The sequence below is a fragment of the Amblyomma americanum genome, chromosome 1, assembly GCF_052857255.1.
Source record: "Amblyomma americanum isolate KBUSLIRL-KWMA chromosome 1, ASM5285725v1, whole genome shotgun sequence".
Taxonomy (NCBI): Eukaryota; Metazoa; Arthropoda; class Arachnida; order Ixodida; family Ixodidae; genus Amblyomma; species Amblyomma americanum.
Genome location: NC_135497.1, coordinates 28476414 through 28500247, shown reverse-complemented (window position 1 = coordinate 28500247; position 23834 = coordinate 28476414). Strand labels below are relative to the sequence as shown.

At 45.9% G+C, this 23834-nt stretch overlaps 1 long non-coding RNA gene and 1 pseudogene across 4 annotated transcripts; one reads left to right on the top strand and one right to left on the bottom strand.

Annotated features, from left to right (window-relative positions):
- Positions 1 to 1329: 1329 nt before the first annotated feature.
- Positions 1330 to 4895, bottom strand: LOC144131734 (uncharacterized; annotated as a pseudogene). The gene is made up of 3 exons (XR_013314712.1): positions 4568 to 4895; positions 4052 to 4169; positions 1330 to 3229 (listed from the first exon to the last, which is right to left on the bottom strand). The product of XR_013314712.1 is annotated as an uncharacterized LOC144131734 (transcript).
- A 7559-nt stretch (positions 4896 to 12454) lies between these two features.
- LOC144131698 (uncharacterized) lies at positions 12455 to 23598 on the top strand. Of its 3 annotated transcripts, XR_013314711.1 has the most exons (6): positions 12455 to 12542; positions 12662 to 12800; positions 15796 to 16005; positions 19296 to 19442; positions 20384 to 20504; positions 23438 to 23598. It is a non-coding gene; the product is annotated as an uncharacterized LOC144131698 (long non-coding RNA). The 3 variants fall into 3 exon arrangements; XR_013314710.1 differs by lacking the exon at positions 20384 to 20504; XR_013314709.1 differs by lacking the exons at positions 19296 to 19442; positions 20384 to 20504.
- The last annotated feature ends 236 nt before the right edge of the window (positions 23599 to 23834 follow it).

The following is a 23834-nucleotide window of genomic DNA, read 5'->3' as shown; positions in this document are numbered from 1 at the left end:
CTTCGCGTATTTTACTTCAACTGTTACACAGAGCACACAGACTAAACCAGCATCGTGTCGTGTTGATTATTTTGAGCGTATTCGTTCTTACATACGCGAGGGTATATGCGCAACTTACAATAAACAAAATGAAGGCAGCAAAAAACCGAGGGCTGATCTTTGCTGGTCCTCATTTCTTGTGCGGACACTGGGGAAGCCACGATATACCATGTAAACCTAAGAACAAGAAGAAAAAAACGCCCCGCGACACGGCCCTCACGGCAAAAGCATAACTAAACAGTCGTGGCAGTGCTCGCTGCTGAGTACACTCATACGGCGCAAATCGCTCTTCAAATACTTCGCAGGTAGGGCCAAAGAAATCCGTGGTGCCGTATTTGAAAAGCAACAAACATCCGTTCGAGCTTCCAAAAGTGATGGCCGTACGCTCCAGATAAGGGTCGGCTGATACCCAGGAGAAAATGTTTAACTGGGACCAGTTGAAAATCCAACTGGTTTTAACTGGACCAGTTGAAAACCCAACTGGTTTCAGTTGGGCCAGTTACAATCCAAATGGTTCCAGTTAGAAGCCAGCTGGCTGACCAGTTGAAGTCAACAGCTTCCCAGCTGGGAGCCAACTGGCCCAGCTGGGAGCCAACTGGCCCAGTTCTGAGCCAACTGGTTCCAGTTGGTTTGAACTGGAAGTGTCAAGTTTAATATCTTGAATTACTGAAACGTAGTTCTCGAAAATGATGTATTTAGCATTGAGTCGGCATCAATCAATAGCCATGTAGGAGGCTACACCTAATGAGAGGACCAGCCCCTAGGTGTGCATTCAGTTATCGAGTAGAAATCCTAGATCATAACCTATCTGTTATGATTTACTGTCATCAGTAAATTATACACTGATAGGATAGAAGACTTGGCATGCAGCCAACTGAGACAGGTATAACTTGCAGTTCAGTTCAATTCACGTGGAAATAAATGTTCCAGCGAAAAGTGAACCAGCTTTCATTACAAGTGCAATAGTTTTTAACTGCCTTCCCCCCAAAACCAGAATAAGAAAAAAATTCAGTAATTTCCAGTAGGGCACTAAAGCCATACAAATTTGTAGGATTTGACCGACCTTGCAATGAGGTCAAAATTGCACGCAGGCAGCCAGTGCACTGATCACAGGAGCAGGAGAGTATGATGCGAAGCTGGAAAAAAGTGAAAATAAACTACGTGCACCAGTGCTGAATCAAATGTTTTAATATACAAAGGATTTCAGCTACAGGTTTTATAAGGTTTAGCATCCCAACACGACTCAGGCTGTGAGGGACGCCATAGTGAACGACTCCGGATAAATTCGACAATCTGGGGTTCTTTAACGTGCACCGACATTGCACAATACACCGGTCTCTAGCATTTCGCCTCCATCGAAATGCGACCACTGCACCTGGGCCCGTGTGCTGTGTGATGCCAGTGCACGTTAAAGAACCCCAGGTGGTCGAAATTATCCGCAGCCCTCCACTACAGCCGCCTTCATAGCCCGAGTCGCTTTGGGACGTTAAACTCCAAAAAATCAAACAAACATTTCAGAAAGTGAAGAAGGCGCAGCATCAATAAATCATGAGAAAAAAAATGCATAAAACAGCAGGCGGCAGGTACCTTAAGATGAATTATGATTTGTTCAATTATGACCAAGTCAACATGGTGGAAATCAACACAGAAACATGAAAGCCATGAACACAGAACTAATTTTCACATTTTTAGTACCATTAACAAGAAACAAAAAGGACCAAATGTGGAAGCCAACGCACCTAGCCCATTACTTATGGGCACTATTTCTCATATAGGATGCTAGCAAAAATAGATTAAGATTTATTAGAATTATTTACCTAATGTAAACCGAACACAGAAAACCCACGCAATCAGATTCCCCCTTATAAGTTACACAAAGCTGTTGACTGCCCTTTATGTGATGATACTTTAATGCCAACAATAACTCTGAAAGCAACTCAAGATCTGAAACGATTCACAAGATTACAAAAAAAAAATTGCCATGACACTGTACCCACAAGCATGGCACTGCACTTGCATCGATTTCAATGACTTTCAGTGAGCACCACCTCTCAACCTTTGTAATGTGAGTAGTGCCAAATGAAGTAGTTGCTACACAATTTCTGAAAACTGTGAAGGCTTTTTTCTGTGCCACTGCAACCAAAGGACACAATGTTTTGAATTTTTCCACATACATTGTTTGGCAGTCTTACTGCTGTGCAGTCAGTTTTTTCTGGCCCGCTGTACTACTCGCTGTGGAATATGTGGCCAGAGATGCGTACTCTGTCGTACTCCACAACAGGGCCATTGATCTGATCAGGAACCTGTTTCTCAATCAGTGTAGGGAGAGGGCCTTCTACCAATCTTGGCTTCCCAAGAAGGGCTACAGGTTCCTCCTTAGGCATGCCACATTTGAGGAAGGTCTGAACATGCGAGCTTGCAACTGCCTTGCAAGCATTCAGTGTGTGTGCCATCATCACCCGTGTCATATTCTGATGAGGCACACCCTTTGCTGACGTAATAAGGCCCTTCAACCTGCCCATGCTTGCCTCAAAGCAGAAACAAGAATGTGCCCAAAGTGGCCCCTGGAGCACAACACTTTTTGGGATGTGGAGGAACTGGTGAACATTTGACGTCATGTCTTTCTCAGCATAGAGAAACTGCATGCCAACAACAAACTGCACTAGGCAGTCAGTGCTCGTGGCAATGTCACTGCTTGATACACGGTCTTGAATTAGAAGAAAGGTACCCTTCACTAAAAGACTGAAGTGGGTGAGGTAGCGCTCTGGCAATATGCCATCTAGGCACACAAGACTGAAATACAGGAGCCACTGCTGCCATTCGACCGCTTTCCAATATTTTCTCAGCTGCACTGATCGTGGCAGACGTGGAATGCAGTGTGGCGGCTTGATGCGACACAACCGCTCATCAATCTCTTGCAGGAGTTGTGGCGATCCAATGTAGTATGGTGCACCAACACTGGAAAGCCACAACTCCATAACCTGGCGTGTCACACCAAGCAGCACACAATGCATGTAATCGGGGCTGAAGCTCCACACAATGTCGAATGCTGGCAAATTAATTAGTGGAGATGGTCCCTTCACACCACGCTTATGTATACCACTGTCATGCGCTTTCTTCATGTCACTCATGACAGAGTCCTTGGTTCTGTCGGGAAAGGCAGTGGCACTGGTAGGGTACTTGACTGTCCCTGTTGAGTAAATTTTAATGCAAATATAAGTATAAGGCAAATATAAGTAAAGCACATGCATCTATCATCATCACCATCATCATCAGCCTTACTACATCCACTGCAGGGCAAAGGCCTCTCCCCTGCCTGTACAATTAGCCCTGTCCTTTGCCAGCTGCAACCACCCTTTGCCTGCAAACTTCTTAATCTCATCCACCCACCTAAGTTTCTGCCGCCCCCTGCTACGCTTACTATCTCTTGGAATCCACTCCGTTACCCCTAAGGATCAGCGGTTATTTTGCCTTCGCATTACATGCCCTGCCAAAGCCCATTTCTTCCTGTTGATTTCGACTAGGATGTCATTTACCCGTGTTTGTTCCCTCACCCACTCTGCCCGCTTCCGGTCTCTTAACGTTACACCTGTCATTTTTCTTTCCATGGCTCGCTGCATTGTCCAACTCTTTTCGTTAACCTCCACACAGCTCTGATCTGTGTTATGGAAATCAGCATATTAGCAAAGTAAAACAGCTGCAAATCTTTTTCAATTTGTTACTCTATTTATTGCTGGAGAACTTACTGAATTCAGTGATAGTAAGTTTGGCCCAAGTAAGTGTAAACAAAAATTGAAATGCATCACATGCACAGCACAACATGCTGTTGTGATGTGGCCTACAAAAAGAGATTGCCCAAGCCAGAAGTAATGAAATATTATGGGTGCCAGAGTTCACAAAGGCAAAGTGGATAATGGGAGGTGACGACAAGCAGTCGGAGAACTGAAGGATGTGCAGCACTCAGCCTGTTACTACACGAGAGATCCTGCTGGACAGTACACTGTGTTCTTACCTTAAATGGATTTTCCTGGGTGCAAGCACCAGCCGCACCCAAAGTAGCCATTATATTGCACCATATTTTACATGAGTGCACGAGCCGGTGCATCAGCAACACAGTTAAGGCAGTACACCTGCAAGATGAATCAAGCAAACCACATTTGTAGTTTGCAATGAACAATGATCCAGTTCTTCAATATTCAATGTGCAATGCTGTTTCTGTGCTTGATATAGAAAGCTGTCATTCTTATGCAATTTTCTCAGATATTAATAATAAATAAAAGGCATTGGACAAATATTATGCATGGTGGTGTACTTCAATAGTAAATCAACGAAGAATAAATGTGCATTCTGCTTCAAATATTTTATCTCCAATTAGCAAAAACAAAGGCTTTCAAAAAGAAATAAAGCATATAAAGTATTTGAAGGTAATGCTGAAATTTCCTTTCTTGAAGATTAGTTGTAAAACAGGTTGGCTGGCTGCCCTAGCGTCTAACTACTGAAACAAAATATACCGAGTGAACAATATTACTTTTGAGTAGAAAGTCTTGCCATCAACGGTCCATTTCACCCCAGTGTCGCCAAGCACCCTCACCTGCTTTGTTAAGGACATAAGCATGAGAGTCATATCAGGATAGGACTGGCCATACCAAAGCATGGAGATTGCTAGACTTCTGCACCGCAGACTTGGGGGCAGCTCGTTAATTGCCATCTGCACAGGCCAAATTGAATACTTTGAGGAGTTAAACAGTGGACATCCATCGGAATCCCAATTACCATGCCAAAACCCGCAGCGCTTGTCCCAGTTTATCAGGCAGCCAGTTTGTTGACAGTACTTTTCGATTAGGTTGGTAACTTCAGTAACGCTGTCCTTGTATGAGCAAAAATGGTAATATCATCTGCGTAGGCGAGGACGTTTATATGGGATGATTACAGTTGAAAGCCGGAAATAAGATTACTGTTAAATATGGCCAAGCAGAGTGGCTCTATGTAAGTCGCGAACAGTATGGGCGAAAGAGGGCATCCCTGCTTCACTGAAGAATGGACTTCTAGTCGGTATGTCAACTCGCTATTTACAATTAGTCGTGTGCTGTAGTTTGCATAGGCCATTCTCATGTCTTCCGCTACAACGCACCCCACGTTCAAATAATCAAGAATGCAAAAAAGGACGTCATGTGAAACACGATCGAAGGCCTTCGCAGGGTCTAGCTGAATCATTGCAATGCGCTCCCCAAGGGCGTCACAACATTCCAGTATGCTACGTGCAACGTGTATATTCGTCGCGATACTGCGTCGTTTGATGCCACAGGCCTGGTGTGGTCCAACCAATGTTTTGATTGCGCCCTGTAATCTCTTTGCTAAAACTTTCATATATATATATCTTGTAATCTACGTTGGTGAGGCTTATCGGCCGATAAGAGACCATCAACAAGCGCTTCTCCGGATCATGTTTTGGGTATCAGGACAATGTGTGCAGTATTAAAAGAGAGGTGAACTTTTTTCGCTTGTACGCCTCCACGAGCACATTTAGCAGAAAGGAAGCTATTACGCATTTGAATTCTTTGTAGAAATCGACGCATAATCCATCTGGGCCAGGTGCTTTTCCATTCTGCAATTCATCTATTCCGGATTCAATTTCTCCGACACTAATGGGCACCTCAAGGCGCACCTTCACCTCATCCTCGAGTCTTGGCAATAGGGGCAAAAAAAGAACCAGAAATCCTTCATCCATCTCACGATTAGGACCGAGAAGGCCGTTGAAGTGGTTCATTATAACCTTCAGAATAACTTTCGTATCGCTAGAAACATCAGCCCCGTGCCTTATCTGCGTGATTTCTTTCTGGCGAATGTAACGTTATTTGACGGACAATGCTCATTTAGTCGGCGTTTAATCGGTCCACAATTTCTCGGACCGAGAGTGAATGACGGCTCCTTTGTATCTGTCTCTGTCTATTTGTTCAAGCTGGCTATTTACTTCCCTCAACTCTTTCAAGAAATGGCCGGGCTCACAACTTCCCATGCAGGTCAGGAATTTTAACTCCTCATTAAATTCAGTTTCCTTTTCATCTCTTTATGCCTAATAAGACAACTCTTTTATATTGCCTTACGTTACACCCATTCCTTGAAATCTTCCCACTGAACAGCCAAGCTGTCAGGCTGTGTCTCTAGGAGTCTGCGCAGTTCTTTTGTAGTTTCATTTATGAAATCTTCGTCTTCCAACAACTGAGCATTAAATTTCCACAAGTTCCAGTTAAAGGACGTATGTTTTTTTTTCGGCGCCAAAGGTTGAGATTACGAGGCAGTGGTCACTGAATGCAAAGGGTTGAACTTCATAGTTCGTGCAGAGATGTACGAGTTCCGTAAATACATACAGCCTATCCAACCAAGCATGGCTGTCACGCTGGAAGTGTGTATATTGAGGGCTATTACCGTAGGTAAACATTTCACCAATGTCGTCAAAACAATGATCGCGTACAATACTGTTCAATAATTGAGCACTTTTTTCGCGCACCGGCAAGCGCTTCATACGGTTCGCCGCTACACAAACACAGTTAAAATCACCCAACACCAACAGGGTTCTGTCACAAACAAAATAATATTCAACACGATTGAAGAACTCTTGGCGTTCGAATTCTACGTTTGGTGCATACACGCAGATAACTCGCCAACACATATTAGAAAAATTTAAATCAACGACAAGAAGGCTTTTCGTGCGAGCAAGGCAGCAATGTGGGCTAGTTGGTTGTACATTTGGTGTGAATAACGCGCTACACACTAATAAAACGACAACTGGAACGAGGGACACAGGACAAGAAGACGTCCACTGGTACAAGCGAGAACAGACTACAATAATGCCTAGATTGTTGCGCATAAAAATAGCGTACCCGCCCGAGGTGCCAACAGAATGACAAACACAAACACTGAATACTGGACTAAAGTGGGATACCATACGATCAGTAGCTTCCTCACTTTCTATTTTCGTCTCCTGGACAGCCACTATGTCAAGCACGTTGTCAGCAAGTAGACGATTCAGCTGACATTGGCGCCTCCTTGCACAAAGGCCTCTGACGATCAAAATAGCTACGCGCAGAGCTCTATCTAGTTTCATCGCCATGCACTTAGAATGAAAGGTCTTTGGCATACAGTGCCCACTCTACAAAATCGTGAAACATTCTTTAACTCCGTGTGCAGTGTACATAGCCGCTGATCCAGGAATCCGAGTTTTGGGGTCAGGAAACCACACGGATGTCCCTCGCCAGCCTTTCCGGTCCAAGGCACACTGTCTGCTGTGTAATTCCCAAGACAACAAAAGAAAAAAGAAAACACGAAACCACATTGGGCAGATACGGAGGCGGTTTCCCCGTCTGTCGGGATTCGGCAGAGAAGTTCGGCCGGGGCTTCAGCGTCGCGCGTCGAGTCCACGCGGTTTAGGCGGCGGCTCATCCCCACCCACACGAGGCTGCGGCTTCTCGCCGTTGCTCTCCTCATGGGAGAGTTTCCCAGCTGATAGACCAGCAGCTTCCTGGCTGACGTCCATGGCATCGGTGTGGTTGGCCTCCACACTCTCCGGAGATTCGACCGCGGCTTTCGTCGCGCTTTCCGCCTTGCCATCACTTTCTTGCTGAGGTTCAAGACCCGCATCTTCACTAGGCTTGACAGCACTGGTCGTCGTCGCACTCTTTTTCTATAGAGGCGTCAGCGAAGGTGCCTTTGAGCCAACACTTGGCCAGTTGCCCTGGCTGCCTCCTCTGCATCCGCCTCGTTCATCAGCAACTCAGATGAGTCTCCACAGTTCCCGGGGCCAGCAATGCTCAGGCAAGTACGGGCACACTAGCCGTCTTCATAGCAGAACCGTCGGAAGGCACCGCACCGAGGGACCCGACACTCTTTGCGGATATGGCATGTACCTCGACAGCGGAGGCACAACGGAGGCCTGCCCGGTACGACAACCAGCGCTAACTCTCCTCTGACGTTGAGCAGATGCGGCATGTCGTCAAGCTTCACGCCAGCTTTCAACTTCAGTGGGATGAGTCTGTTGGTTGAGCCCTTCTCCCACACGACGTGTACTCGCCAGCGCTCACGGGACACTTCAGAGACTTTTCCGTACGGCGCAAAGGCCGCACGCACGACCTCGTCAGGCACGTTGTAAAGCAGGCAATGCAGCTTCATACGCACGTCTTGGTTTCCAGGGTCAATCACCAGGCAGCGCCGTTCTTTCACACACACGCAGTTCACCGATGCCGGCAATCTTCTTCACTGTTTCGGGTTCCTTGAATGTGACGGCCCAGACACGGGTCATGCGATACGCCCCCCGGGCGACAACGTCCGGGAGCAACGAATGCTGAGCTAACACGTCCCGGAAATCTTCCACGCGATAACGCCGGGCCGTGATATCAGCATGCAAAAAAACTGTATTCAAAACTTAACGCTCTGTAGGCAGCCCTGGTAAAACATCCTGATACGTACTTTCTTGTTCAGAAGACCTGTTTCCGCGGCCAGACGTGGCCGCTGTAGCCGCTACAACGGAGCCCGTCATCGCACGTCCGTCACGCTCGGTGACCGGAAGTCGAATCCTCAACTACTGAGCCACCGCGCCGGGTGTTTTCTGTTAGGCATGCAGATGCAGGGTGTCCAGGCTAACTTCAGCCAAGGGTTAAAGAATAAGATAATTGAGGTAGGCGAGGGAAACCACTTACATACAGCTACCAGCCGGCTTGCCCATCTAGGAAATTTTTGTATTGTTATTAATTATATACCAATTGGGATAATTTTTCTAAATGCGTAAATATTGACCTTAGACGGCAAATGTGAACAGCAAAGTTGGAGGGCAACTTCAGGAACCATGATTCTATTTATTTGTGATAAAGAAAGCCTTACGTGTATCTTTTTTTTTCCGAGCTCCAATGAAAGCCCGCGAAATACAAAAAAGATCACGTTACGAGCGCATACGCGTGCCACGATTGTGCTGCTCTCAATCCTGGCTTGAGTGAACGAAATCAGCTGCTGGCAAGGCGCGAAGACCCCATTGCTCCGGCAGGCTGATGTGTCTACGGTGGTTGCACCGTCACGCTTGCAGACTGGCTCGCGCGGGCCTCGCAACCACCGTCGACACTGCAAGCGTGACGGTGCAACCACCGTAGACATATCAGCCTGCCGGAGCAATGGGGTCTTCGCGCCATACCCGCAGCTGATTTCTTTCACACAAGCCAGGATTGAGAGCAGCGCAATCGTGGCACGCGGATGCGCTCGTAACGTGATCTTTTTTGTATTTCGCGGGCTTTCATTGGAGCTCGGGGGAAAAAAAAGATACACGTAAGGCTTTATTTATCACAAATAAATCGAATGGTGGTTCCTGAAGGTGCTCTCCATCTTTGCTGTTGACATATGCTGTCTAAAGTTATTATTTACGCATTAAAAAAATATCTTAATTCCTGATTAATTATCTGCAAAACGAAAAATTCTCTATGATGCGCAAGCCGGTCGATAGGTGTATGTAAGTTGTTTCCCTGGCCTACCTCAAATGACTTCTTTTATAACCCGTGCCTAAAGTTAGCTTTACGCACTGCATATTGAATAGATTTATATTAAACTACAAAAGCAGCTTGAAAATTTTCTTACTTCAGGAAACTGGCAATTAAGGCTGCGGTGAGGGGAGTTGATAAGGATTCATTGTGAAAAATGGGCGGGAAGGCGGGACACACGTAAACAAAGACTCAACAAAAACGCTGTGGAGCGACTGTTGTCGAGTGTGCCTACTTCCCGCACTTTTTTTCACAAAGAAATTGGCGATTTCAGGCTGGTGTACGTAAGAAAGGTTTTCCTCCGTTTACTTCAGGTCTTCTTTAAGGCAGCACAATTTAGTCTGGCAGCTCTAATTATGGTTTCAAAAATGCTAAGAAAAAAGCGGAATGTACGTTGCTTACGAGGGAGAAAAATACTTTATTGTCAATATTATTAGACACTTCCGCAAAATGTTGCACAACTATTAAACACATGCGATCGAAAAATAGAAGAATAAAATCTTTCATATAAGTTTTTTAGCCACGGCGCCGCTCTGCCCCCCCCCCCCTCCTCCGCACCACGCGACCAACCACGTGACAGCGTATCCACGCCGCTCGTCACGCCGCCCGGCGCCGCCACGCTGACGGCTCAAAATGCTACCGTAATGTAGCTATTGCTACAAAAAAAAAAATCAGTCACTCGAGCGCAGCGTTTGAGGCTAGACCACAGTTCCGATTCAAGATGGAATCCTGGCTGTCTTGCAGACGACTGTGTCCAATACACTGCAATCCCCACGGAATCGTTCAGCATATCCCCAGTACATTCAGAGGCACCGTGAAATCAGTGAAGCGTTTCGGCAATGGAGGAAACGAAAGTTACGGGCGGGCAAAATCTCGATAGTTCGAGCTTCCAGAAGCAATCATTTCACTCCCAAAGAGAATAAGGCGAATAGGCATCATCTTTTCGCACAAAGCTGTTGCTTGCAACAACTACAGTGTCGATGCTGTGAAATCACGAGAACATTGTTACTGTTGAGCAGAGTCAGTGCAAGAAGAGCAGCTAATTTGAGTGCCATGATTGCGCGATCACTCCATGTTGGCGGGTTTCGACCTAAATTTCAAAACCTTTCTCATGTATCTTACAGAAAAAAAAATTAACTGAAGTACAGCTTTTGCGACATACTGTACCGACTTACTTGTCTACAAGTGTCCCGAATTGCTCAGAATACGACATTTGCATAATTGCTGAAACTGAACCATTCGAACAGGCGTGATAAGGAGTGTGGATACAAAGTGAGCATTTCTAGGGACGTACAACGTAAAAACTTTATTAGAACTAACGTACAGCACATGGTACACGGAGGTATATGGGCTTTGCAATTTTCTGTTAGCAATATTGGCTTAAGCAGGTTGAAATACCGTGCACCATACCTGCTAATAGCAATAAAAACGACGCATGGATCTGGCCGCTCTGCCTAAGGAAGAATGGAAAGAATTGTTTAAGGCGAACGATGCTCTGCATGTTGTCATCTGGTGGCCTCTGGCAGTGAATAAAAGAGCGAAAGGGGCGTCTAAGAGAAACTCACGCCCTCATAGAACTGAATAACTCGGCGGCGGCAAAAGCAGTAAGTGCGCTCGGCAGTCATTCAACAGAATGCTGGCCTCTCTCGGTCGCGTTCGGTCTAAAGCTGGAAAGGGACCATCTTGATAAGGCGCCGAAGCAACCACAACAATCTGGAACGATCTGGAAGCATCGACGATTGGCGATGTGCGGTCGCACCCAGCGTCGCCAACGAACTAATTAAGCCTAAGGCCGGTTGCTTCGAGCATGAATTAAAAAGTACAAAGATTTTTGACAATATATTAGAACATACATTCTGTTCTGTAATCATTGTTTCTTTTTTCTCCGCAGCACACTATTGTTGTATGAAATATTCTGCGGTAAAATTATTGCCTGTGAAAGTACTGTCGGGGACAAAAGGATCTGAACCAAGTGCTCCTCAAACGAAGCCGACGGCTGTGGTATTATCCGGCGGCTGGAGTAAACACTTGTGAAGTTTAAATAAAAAAAAAATCTGACATGCATATGGTGAAACCGCGGATTGTTATTGGCGGCCCGGGCCGCCAGCTGCATTCAAACCCGTCCGACGAATGTATAGCTAGGATGTGTATTCGCACGCTCGACGTACATAAAGCAGTCGGCAGTATTACTGCAACAGAGATTGATACAGATAAAAAACTGATCTTTCCTGTTTGTGTGCTTTGTACGCTCAGGGTATTGAATGCCGGTAAGCTGCTTTTCTCTGATACGAGGAGGATTCGTCAACAGTTCGCTGCCACGTGTCTCCGATTCCAGCGGATAAATACCTACAATCCTCCACCAAAGACAGCCACGAAAAAAATGCGCAATCTCATAGGCGTGTTTTGTGCGCGGCAAATATATTCAAGTCCGAGCTTTTCACAAAGCAGCCAATTTTTTTACGACGCGACCTGCTTTACGAAGCCTATTGTAGGACTTCACCTAACTGAGGACTGCAGAATTTGGCGAACAGCTCTATTATTTTCCTCCGTAGCTTTGCACCGATTTGCTTGGACGCCAAGCAAAGGCAAGCGAGACGATAAGAAGCCAAGCCAAAACAATGGAGAAAATTTAGAACGTTATTGGAATAATGATTTCTTCCTCTCCGTCTTCCTCTGTCGAGGTAAGGAAACATTCCTCCTGAGGTGCAAACTACGACGATGAGGCTGGTAAATTTTCTGGGTCAAATTACGAGAACAGGAACGTGGTTTTGGAGACTTATGGGATAGACAGTTGTCTTGTAGTTGACGCAGTCTTCCTGCTTATTAAAATAATAATACACATTTGGCAAGTCTCGCATTTTGAGATTAGGGCGGAGGGGAAGACGACGAAAAGAAGATACAAAAGGCGGCACGTGGACTTCCCTCCGTTTGCACTGAAGACAATTCTCCTACCCCTACTCGCCCGTTCCAAAGGGCTGAGAATATGTAAGTGCGTCACCGAGACGAGTGCCTTTCTTTCCTTCCTGCTACCACACGCAATGGCGCATGCATGTTCGTAGACAGGACACACTGCGTGAATGAAGGTGGCCACTTTTCCCATGTAGGCCGAGTCGGTGCCCGCATCGTGGAAGGCGTCCTCGAGTTTCTTCTGCTCTCGTACATTCGTGGTCAAGAGGAAACTCCGTTCCAGACATATGAAGCTCTGGATGACCGAAAATGAGTCGTGGGTTCAATGTTACTGAGGTGAGTCAGAGTAACATTAGTGTACGGCCCCTTGCTAGAAATAGCGGGGACTGCATTACGGTTCTCTCAAATTGTTTCTTATAGAAGTATCAGGAAGTAAAGTGCGTGTAACGCGTGTATTATAATAGGAGATAATAACATAAGAAACCAAATTCTATTCCAGACGTACGCATCTACCTTTTAAAGGAGATCTCCTATTCTAATTATGATTGTTCAGATGCAGCTTATTTTTGCTTCAAAGGGTGACACAAAGCGCGGGGCCCCGATATGTATATCATGGCAATCTTCCAGTGGGTGATAGCGCGGGATCATGGTCTCAACTGAGTACTGTTTCAACTACCACATCGCCGGTAACGCTCGGCATATTTAAAAAAATAACGGCCTTATCTCTATTGAGTCTTTTCTTACGCTCAGCGCAGTTACTACGACTTATCAATTTTTTTTCACTCATCACCACAAGTTACTTTTCAAATTGTCTGCAATGCTTTCTTTCACCTGTAATCCGTCTTTAGGTAAGAAATTTACCTTTACTAGCACTGCGTGCACATATAATGAAGAAGGAACTTCATATTTACATTCTGTGGGTACAGTGGCAGTAGTGTGTTGCCTTGAGAGCTGTGCCGCTTTTTGAAGCTGAAAGCTTCACTAGGCTACGTAAAGCAGTCGTCGCATAGGCCAGGGAATGACCTTGCATGACCTTCAGCCCAACCACGTTAGCCTTGTATGACATATGTGGTGCAGTTTTGGTGCCGTACCCTTGACCACTGACCTTGAGCAACGGCTTTTGTCATTGAGTGACATTTGGGTTGATCTTTGACCGTAAGGAAATTCTATGTGCCGATGTGAAGCCAAGCGATGACCTCCGATCGGGGTGTCGTAAGACCGTGTGATACCACGTCATAGCCACGTAGTAGTGAGGGTATATAGAACGGCTTTCGCGAGCGTGCAGCGGAGCTGCCATAGACGAGACTCGGGCGCCGAGGAAGCGTCCTCGCTCTTCACTGAATTCCAGGGTTAGCCAAGTTAAGCCACTGAAATTCTTGCATGCAAATCAATCGCTCGTTTTCTGCTCCTAAGGTTGTCCGGAACCAGGTTCTGGTCAGCAGCTTACGCACAGCGGCTGTTGCTGACATCACTGCGCGCCTCTCGGGCCTAGCGCCAGTTTTGATGTACCCAGTGGTCTATGAGCTTTTCATCACAGCGGGTCTGTCGCTTCTTCCACTGCTCCGCAACACTGCTTCACGGCGCCTTCTACTGACGACGAGCGTCAACATTTCCGAAGCAATCTGTGCGGTAATATACTAAACACGCAACTGCGTATGGCGAGTAGGCTTCACCTGTAACGCTAGAAGCCTGTGACAAGCATTCTCTTTTATTATTGACCTTAGTCTTCTTAAGCATTTGCGCCGCAGTTCGCGCAGTGTGGGATGGGTTTCGGTTCTTGGTGAACGTCGAGCACATAGTATAAATAAACTGAAAAAATGCCCATACATTTTGTTTATGGCAGTAGCTTTATGCCAGAGTATTGGGTGGGAGCAACGACTGCTGAACAGCATAATTTACCTCACAGATCTTATGCTCACAGTAGGATCTGGGAAGCCAGGAACGCTATTCAAAATTTTGTAATGAGGCCAAGTGAGCGCAACTCCTTTTTGTTTATTTGGTCGTACGGTGCCACATTTTGATTTTCGCGAAGCTTCACACAGGAATTATAGTTCAAAACAAGATGACATATTGGTTACCTCAACGTTCATTTCATTTATATTGAGCCGCACTCGTCAGTTTTTCAACCGTTGGCTTGCCCACTATATACCGCATCACGAACCAACATTGCTTTGCCGTCTATCGCTCGCTGTTGCCGTTTCAAAAGAATACATGTTTCGGATTTGGATGGCAGACAGCCCTGAATGTGAAGGAAGTGGCTGTGAAGAAGCAATTGCAAATCTCTTTGGTCAGTGCTCTGCTTTCGCCACCAATATACGTACGCTGCGTTGCGCCCTGGGCAGCCTCGATCCTCGCCCTATAACAGTGTATATTGTGCTCGGGCCGTGGCCAATGAAATCGACTGCCCTCACGGCCTACGAGTTACTGTTTTACTCCCTGAGAACGACAGACCTGAGGGACAAGTTGTGACTTTGCCCCTGGCCCCTTCTTTCTTTCCCTTTGCAATCCCCGCATCCCTTTTCCCCAGTGCAGAGTAGACCACCAGAACAACCTTCTGATTAACATCCCTGACTTCCTTTTCCCCTTTATTTCTTTCTCTCTCTATCCCAAGACACACATTAGTTTAAGCCGGCAAAGCATGTAGTTTAAGCCGGGAAAAGTGAAGCGCTGTCAGCTACAAAAATATGACCTTTTAGGCGCTGCAGCTGGAACATGTACTCAAATCTGTTAGAAAAAATACACGATTGTATTCAAGTCTGCTTATGCCTGTCCTTGTCCGCTCTTTCTTCCCCTTTTTTCATTTTTTTTTATTTTCCGCGATTCAGTTACTTTTAGTTATTTAATTATTTATTAGTTGTTCTTTATGTTTTTTATTTGTGTTACTTTATTTCATTACATATCTGTTGCTCAAGACCTGTTGCTTAACGAACTTTTACATTTTTGTTTCATTAACCACACAACTTATGATTATCAGTTCATGCGGACAACTTCAGTCTACAAACTTTCGTCTACAACTTCCGTAAACGCCACTCATGAGCCAAGAAAGGCTTTCGCCTTAAAATATTATTGACGTCCTGACATAAATTGAACTTCGCCTCTCAAGTGAAGAACCTTCGAGCGTCCTATAACACCGATAAAGTCTAGTTCAATGCTGCGTTGCTTTTCCTTAACTTTGATAAACAGGAAGGCGGCGAGAAATCATAACTGGAAGAAAAGCGACTGTTTTAGACTACCTTCTGACGAGTGGTTTTTTCCAGTGGAAAATCTTTAATACAACAAAAATGTCTTCATTGCAATGTACAAGGCGTTGTATTTCTCTATTTTATATCAGGTGCTCTTAATAAAGAGTAGGCCATGTACTCCGGCGGTTGTTTTTGCAAGAGGAGCCGCAACCCTGGCCACATCCCTGGCACAAATGATCGAGTACCACAGCGCCATGGCGGAGTGTTTTTGGACATACGACCGACCTCTTCCTGGGGATGGGTCTGTTGGCCGTCCCGGTTCTAGTCCTCAGGAAGTCGCTGCAGAGGTGCCGAAGCATGTAAGTTACCGATGAGCCCTTGGAGCTTGGTTGCCTGATGGCACACGAATCATAATTGTGAGCTAGCTTTTCTGAATCGCGGTGCAGGCTAATATGAATAAAAGAGAGAGAGGCAGAGCAGCTCGGTGCCGGTTTGCACTCGTATAAAAATTGACTGCACTGCCAAAGCGCTTACTACCACAAAAGGATGCACTGTTCAGTTAGGGTATAATAATATTCTTTTATGAAAGTTAGTTTGTCATTCCTCTGCACTGTTCTGTTAGGACCCTTATTATTATTTATTGAAAATTAATTCGGTATTCATCTGCTTGGTCGATCGCTCTTGCATTGCTGTCAATTCTTTCGTGGCGTAATTAAAACAAATACCATACTTCATTTCAATCCTCTGCTAGCCATCAGTTGAAGAACTACGCACCTGGCTGTGTGGAAAACAGCATTAACCTAGCGCGCACCTCCCTGAATAAAGCAATAAGGTGAATTAACGAACGGCCCGAAAAGCCAATAGCAGTTCATCTTTACTGGCATACACTGATTTAGCGCTGCTGAAAGAGATAGGCCAAGCAAAGCGGATTGACTGCTCAATTACTCCCTGACAAGCGCCATGTTATCTGATTGCATATAGTGCACTTGTTTTTAGTGGAAGCCGGTTTCAAACCGCACCACACATTGAACGGATAGCAGGAGAAAATTGCAAGGAAATACGAAAAATTATTGTGGTCGAAGATACAGCGCCTGCCCGATGTGTCCGTAATCATTTCTTTACTTTTCCGAAGGAGCATATAAGCTTTATGGAAAAAAAGGCCATCAAATTTTTCGAGCGTGTTCACGGAATTCCGCGAACATACAATCTTGAGAATCCCTTTCATGCTCCAGCACGCGCAGTGAGCATTAAGAATAATTTTGAAAGAGTTTCACTTCACTTTTTTTTGCAATCACATGTTGCATGACAATGAAGTAGATGTATTTCTTTCTCGAAAACAAAATACAAAGCTGTAGAAAAGGTTCCACCTGAGAACTCCGTTATTCATGCGATGAAGCGCTAGAATAGAGAATAAACAGCCACCTAGGGATCCCTGTTTATAGATTTATTTAGGGCATGTGGCATGTGTCGGACTTTTTGACGCGACAAGATTAAATTCCCTGTTGAGCGGCAGACCCATTGTCGTCGTAAACGGAGGTGTAAGCGACAAATTCACAAGGAAATCCCTAGAGCTCTCCTTTTGACGTCATCAGAAACCTTCCCTCTGTGGCATGTAGTATTTAAATTACTGACTGCTTGCGAGAGGCTGCTAAGAATGATGAGCCTCCGTGTCGCAGGCACCACCTGTGGCTGTATTTTTGAAACAGCCTCCTGCAAGGGTAGTGGTGCACCGCATAATCGTTTAACCGCCGCGCCCCTTCGTCAGGAGCAGTGTTTGTGCTCCCGGTCATTATGAAAGTGTAGTAGAAAATGATAAGTTTCCCATGTATGGACAATAACACATCTGCGTTCTCGAATCGCACCCGTAAAGGGGTCCGAAACGCATTTTCAGTGGACTTTTTTGCCTGTTGGTTGCATAGAATGAGTTATAGTGATGCTATTAGCATCGATCCTGCTGCGCATACTGCGGTTTTTAATATTTTAATTAGCTCGGAAATACAATTTCGTGGCGCTGACGGTGTCACCATACAGTGGCGTTTTTTATCAGCGGATATGACATCACTTAGTCTTAGCTTGATGATTGGACAAAGAGTAAATATACTGCAAGCTGCGTTAATAACTAGAGATACGTTTTGTCAAGATTTTGCGTTTTATATTACATTAACAAAACCAACTTGTTTGCCTTAGATAAAAGCAAGTAGATGTAAAGCAAGTAAAGCAAAAATACACCACCAGAGGCTCTGCCTACTTTTTGCCTCGAAGCACTTTGCGCCTCTCTGTTAACATCGTACACCTAGCCCTCAACACTTATGGCTACTCTCTGTGTACCTGAGAGTGGCTTTGCGGAATCGATCCGATCGGGCTATTGAACTCTGTAAGCGTTCGTTTCCGTCCCAAGGAAGGATGCGCCCGTTTTACATTTAGCAGGCAGTGTGCTTCGTCAGCTTGTGGAGGATAGCCGGGCGGCGGCGCCAGGTGGCGCCACGTTCCTGTCAACAGCGCGCGCTCCTTGCTCGCCGTGACCAACCAGCGCGTTAGGAGCGACGGGCGATGGTAGGCGGTAAGCAATAGCGGCACGCGCTATGCTAAATGTGTCTGATATCTTGCGCAGGCTGTCACACCATCGCAGTATCTCGCGCTCGATTTCGGTTCCATAAGTAAGGGAACGTCACTGATTAGTGTTCCCTTCTTCGCCGTCGACGTGACGATGAGGCATCGCTGGGTCAGCTGGGCGTTCACATGGTTGTTGTAACCATGCAAACGGTGCTGCCAGCCTTGGCATGATCGAGTTACAGAGAACAGGCAACCATGAAGTGCGAACTTCCGCCACGTGCTCACATAGGCTGTTTTGATTGGTCGCACTAAGGGTTGTCGTTTGGGAGAGTGAAATGGGAATGGGAAGCTGCGCGAAAATCGGGTTGAGGGCAGCTTTTTGTTTGCTTCTACTTTTAAATTTCTTCATTGAATAACTCCCGTTCCTACGCATCGATTCTCGTAATTTTTTTTTTGAGTCGGCATCTGTGTGACATAAAGAATCCATGTAAAGTGTGTAATCGACATCCGTTCAAGCAGTGTTTCGATGCCCCTTTAAGGCAGAGCATAAGTGTCCCCTCCAATTTTTTTCGACAGCACCACTAGGCGCATTTCCTGATTTTGAGGCACACTTATGTGCGTGCTGGTCTGAAGCCTGCTTTGTAGCAGGTGGCCGAACTGCCCACTGCGTTGTGGGACACCTGCCAGCTGTGTACACCTGGGAGGCCTCCAACTGAACGCCTGAGTAAAGGTCTACAAGGTAACTTTCATCAGAGTAAAGTCATTCAGGTGAGAGGCCTTTGGGTTAAAATCCTTTAAGTCAAATGCCTTTAGGCGAAAGGCACTTATGGCACAAAGCCTTTAGGGTGAACTTCTTTATGGTAAATGCCTTCCGGGAGAGGAATTTAGGCAGTAGATAAATGAACAGTGAATCAAGGTCTGTTTTCAATAACACTTCAGTTTGGATACCACAAAGATGAGAGGGAAAAGCCTCAGGGTGCTTGTCTCCCTGAGGTTTTTCCCTCCCTTGTTCACTTTGTGAATACAAGAGACATCTACTTAACCTATCTCTACCATGAAAAAAACGTTTTAAAATCATCCACATTTTTTCCACCAGGTCAAGCTTTCATTGTGAGTGTCATCTGAAACGGGAAACACAACACGCGGAGGCGCCGCACAGTGTCACTGCCAACACAGAGCCCTATACGCCCGTAGAAGCAAAGGAGGCCGAATCTAGTCGTCAGAAAAGAAAACACGGCAAAAGGTACCGCGCAGCCTGCTGTTTCTTCTTATCCTTAATCCTGATGCTTCTAACGTGCCGATGGCGTTTTCCTTAAGCTTCTTTTTTTATAACCACGCTTGCTAGTACTACGTTAACGCAACTAAACTCGCAATGGAACCTAGAGAGCAAGAGAGGCGAAGAACTAGCGATGTTTTTGAGGTTAAAAAAACACATCCTCGTTTTCTAGGAAGCCTGCACGTTGTATGAAAAACATGCGTGTCATAAAGACAGACGCACACGTGACAGCGGACCACGCATCTTCTCGCATCTTCGTGAAAGAATGAAACGTAGGCAAGTTTAACAGCGACCTGCATTGTAAGAGGCGTCTATTTTGCTACCGATGTGGCGGTAGGGCAAGCGACTAGGCATTCAGGACTGATTTCCCCAGGAGTATCCGAGCAATATTTGCACTTTAGGATTTCGCTTTGACAGATACAAATAAAAACATGTTCACATGAGTGGCGGGATGAAAGCCCGCAGCCTATCGAACTGGCTGATCAAGGAATGATATTCTCTGCGGATTACATATTAACTTCTGAATTACTTCAGTAGACGAGGTAATAATTTCAGTCTAATGGGGATCACGAAGTGCCTTCGGTGCAATTTTATCGGTGCGCTTAGCTCTACCGTGGAGCAATGCCGAGCCAACCCGTGCCCACAATGTTCACTTGTACAACACGTAAAAAAAATTCAGGGTGTTTTATGGTGGTTGGGAGCCCTAGCACTTTTTTTAGTCTCTTGTGCTCTGGCATTCGGATCCATTGTTTCCGGACAGAAGTTGTTCGGGTGGCAGTATTGGGTTAATGTACGTATATGCGGAATTCGTCGTTCTATACTACCATTCACAGACCGCGAGCCTGCGAGTCCTCTTACTCCTGCTGATGCAATAGTACAGCAGTTAAGAAATGCGCTTTTTCCCTAAGATGGTAGCTGCTGGCGTTGGTGTGGCTTGTGAGACCAAGGCTGCCCTTTCCGAGGAACCTAGCGAGACGGAGAATTAGCTGCACTGCCATCCGCCTCACTGAGCAGCTCGTTCACAATCCGGTGAGTAGGTTGTTATGCTGTCAAAAGGTGACGTCACCTAGACGGCTCAGTGCTCGCCCACGTGGGCCAGTTAAAGGGGGACGCGGGTCTTAGAAACAGAAAAATAGCCAGAAAATCGATTTTTTTAAAACGTGATTTTCAAAGTCTCCAGCTCATTCTGAATATTTCGCATTTCTAAGTTCAGTGTTTTGCCCGCAAGAACAAGTTAAATTTATGCTGTTGACCAAATTTGAGCCAAAATCTGTGTCAAAATGGAAATTTTCCGGTTTGCGCATTTCTTGTTCCAAGCAAGCTATATACTGCAGCATCTTTATCCGATTGAAAGAGCAGCTTTCTTTCTTTGTATTCCCGCCAAAGAGATCCACGCCTGTTCATTGGCCAAAGAAAAAAAAAACGCTCCAAAAAAGTTCCTTTGCGCAATCATATTCGTTACTTCGTGCATGTAACGTGAGGTCGCTACCCGATTGGCTGAATCAGTCTCCTTCTCCTGAACGACGCGCTCGACCGCACTCGACGCGCGAGAGCGAGCGCCATTTTGTGCAAAATGAGTGCAAAAGGGTGGCCTTAAGTCTACGAGCATCACGGCGCTGGTGTAGAAGCTCGTCAACGGTGTTAAGCTGAGCAATCTGTTGAAGTGCCACGATCGCTGAGATGCGGGGAAGGCAAGCGATAGTTGTCACAGCCTCACGATTAACGGCTTCCAGACGATCCCGTTGAGCCCTGGATAAGAGTTGGAACTGTGCTTGGTAAATGAGGCGGGTTGCAAAACAGCTTTCACCAAATGTTGTGTGACATGGGAGCGAGCGCTGTCGGTTTAGGGAGCTATACCTCTGATTAGGCCCAAAGTCTGCAGCGCATGCTTTTTTGCTAGGGAAAGTCTGGCAGTGGCCGTTCCGTAGTGATTTATCGACAAACCCAGAATATTGTATGTCGAAGATTTTCTAAGCGGAGTTTCAGATAGCTAGAGATGTACTGGCGTCTCAGTGAGTTTACGACGCCCCCAGTTTTTGGCCACTGACGTGAACGCAGTTTTGTTCACGGAAAACTCTAGGCCGACAGAGATAACATAATTGGCGGTACTCTCTAAGGCTTACGGTATGGCCGCCGCTTGAGTTAGCAGGTCATGGTGAGCGCTCCACCCCGTGATATCATCGGTGTACAGTAAGAACTTAACGTCAGGGGCATCGTTTAGGCGCCGTGCAAGGGAAATGAAGGCAATATTGAACAGCGTTGGTGGCAGTAGCGCACCCTGGGGTACACCGCGAACAGAGACTCCTTTATTTCCACGGCAACCCGCTTGCAAATGCTTCACGCAGTAGCCGTCTTCCGCGGATGCTCTCCGCAATCGCTGTGTTCTCATTCCTTGTTAACCCTCCTCCTCGGGGTTTCCGCGGCGAACCTTTTCCGATTGCTTATTCTTCGTCATCATCAGCCTGATTACACCCTCTGCAGGGCAGACACCTCTGCCATGTCTTTCCAATTAACCCTCTCTTTCGCGAGCTGCGACCACCCTATGTCTGCAGACTTCCTATGTAACAATTCCAACATGTGAGGGGTATTTAGTACATCACCCCTGCTTTGCGGGGAACGATGCTGTAACGTTTTGGTGTCTGCTGTCTCTCATTTCTGCTTACGAATCTTATATAAATGTGGTTTACCTTGTAGTAAACCTCAGTTGAAATTCCACGCTTTGTCCTGTGCTTTCTTCTCTTCGTCCCTCGTTGTTTTGCGCTGTTGCAATAAGCACTCAATTGTTTACCACCAAATAGCCCGTCTTTGCCTGCTACATGTGCTTTATTCGAACGCGGATTTGGTGTGGCTCTTCCTAAAGGCTTTCATCCTAAGATATTTGCCGTAAACATCTTCACTGAAAAGGCATTTCAGATATTCGTGCTACTTAATAAGTAGTACTAACTATTGGACACATTTAGTTATCTAGTAGTCCGCTATGACACACAAATGCTTTCCAATTCACAGTACATCACCGCAGCGGTGGCCAAGTGGTTGAGCATCCGCCTCGCATGCGGGAGGTGCGGGGTTCGATCCCCAGTGCCGCCGGGTACCCACCGGTGATACAATGGGTACAAGCTTTCCCCTGGTCTGGTGCTCGGCTTATTTAGGGTGAAATGCTTGGGAAATGCGTCTTCGACCCCAACTTGAGAATTTGAAAAATACCTTGTGCCATGGCGCTCTTTGGCCATCGATGCCCTTGCGCCATAAAAAAACCATAAAAAATCATAGTACATCAGTATTTCTTCGTGCCTTCAAGTTTCTTTCTGCGCTGTTCTGTTGCAGGTTCGGTATTAACACCTACATTCACTCTTGCAACTCTCCGTGAAAAGTGGCATTTTCTTTCCGAAGCTAATAATAATATAAGAATGCATCGCTTTCAGGGATTCACAAGCCCAACCCGCGTTCACTCGTCGAGTAATGTGAACAAAGAAAGCAAAATGTAGGCGGCCAAGAAGAATTTAGCAGACGTTACTCGATGTGCAGAGCGCAAAATATTGTCACCCGGAGAGAATGCGCACGTAAACTGCGATGGTACTATCTGGAGAATACGAGAGTGCTTCTCACAGCACTGAATGCTTTCCTGGAGCTTCAAACTACGGGTACCTTCTCCACGGCTCAAAACTCTTTGAATTTCGCGTCTCTATGCAAACATTTTATCGCAATCGCAACATTATTATTTACTTTAGAAGTGCTTAAGTTTAAGATCGAATGACAAATGTCCCTTCATCGTTTTTTATTTCGTTCTCTCTGTGTTACCGGAAAATACATCCTTTCCATGTTTCTAAATACGAACTTTATTCGCTACGCTCGCCTTTGTGCTCTTCAGCCTTGGTACATGACTTCAGCGCAAAGTAATAATGTCGTGGGTTTAAGGATTAACCTGAATTTTGGAAATATTTTGCTCCTTTTCTATATACAAGGTCCTGCGAGCCCAAGATATCAGAATCAACAGCACTTGCATCGAACACTGAAGACCTGAATGGACATTCAAAACAAGAGAGCCTGGAGATAACATGCTGGAGATAACATGGCGATAACATGACCTAAGACAGCTGGTTGACCAGGCACAACAAAGAGCTGAGGCCCCTCCACGTTTCCTTGCGGAGGCGCGGTGCTCATTACGGAATAAAGTATTTAACACTTCCCCACCTTCTCTCAATATAATAAAAAAAAATGTGCGCACGCAGAACAGGCAGGAATAGATATAGTAGGGCAATCTTAAGTCAATAATAGCCCTCTGTACTTCAAGAACTATGGTGCAACCGAACACGTTCAGCAAAGAACGCACAGAGTTGACCTCAAGTGCACAAATTGTGA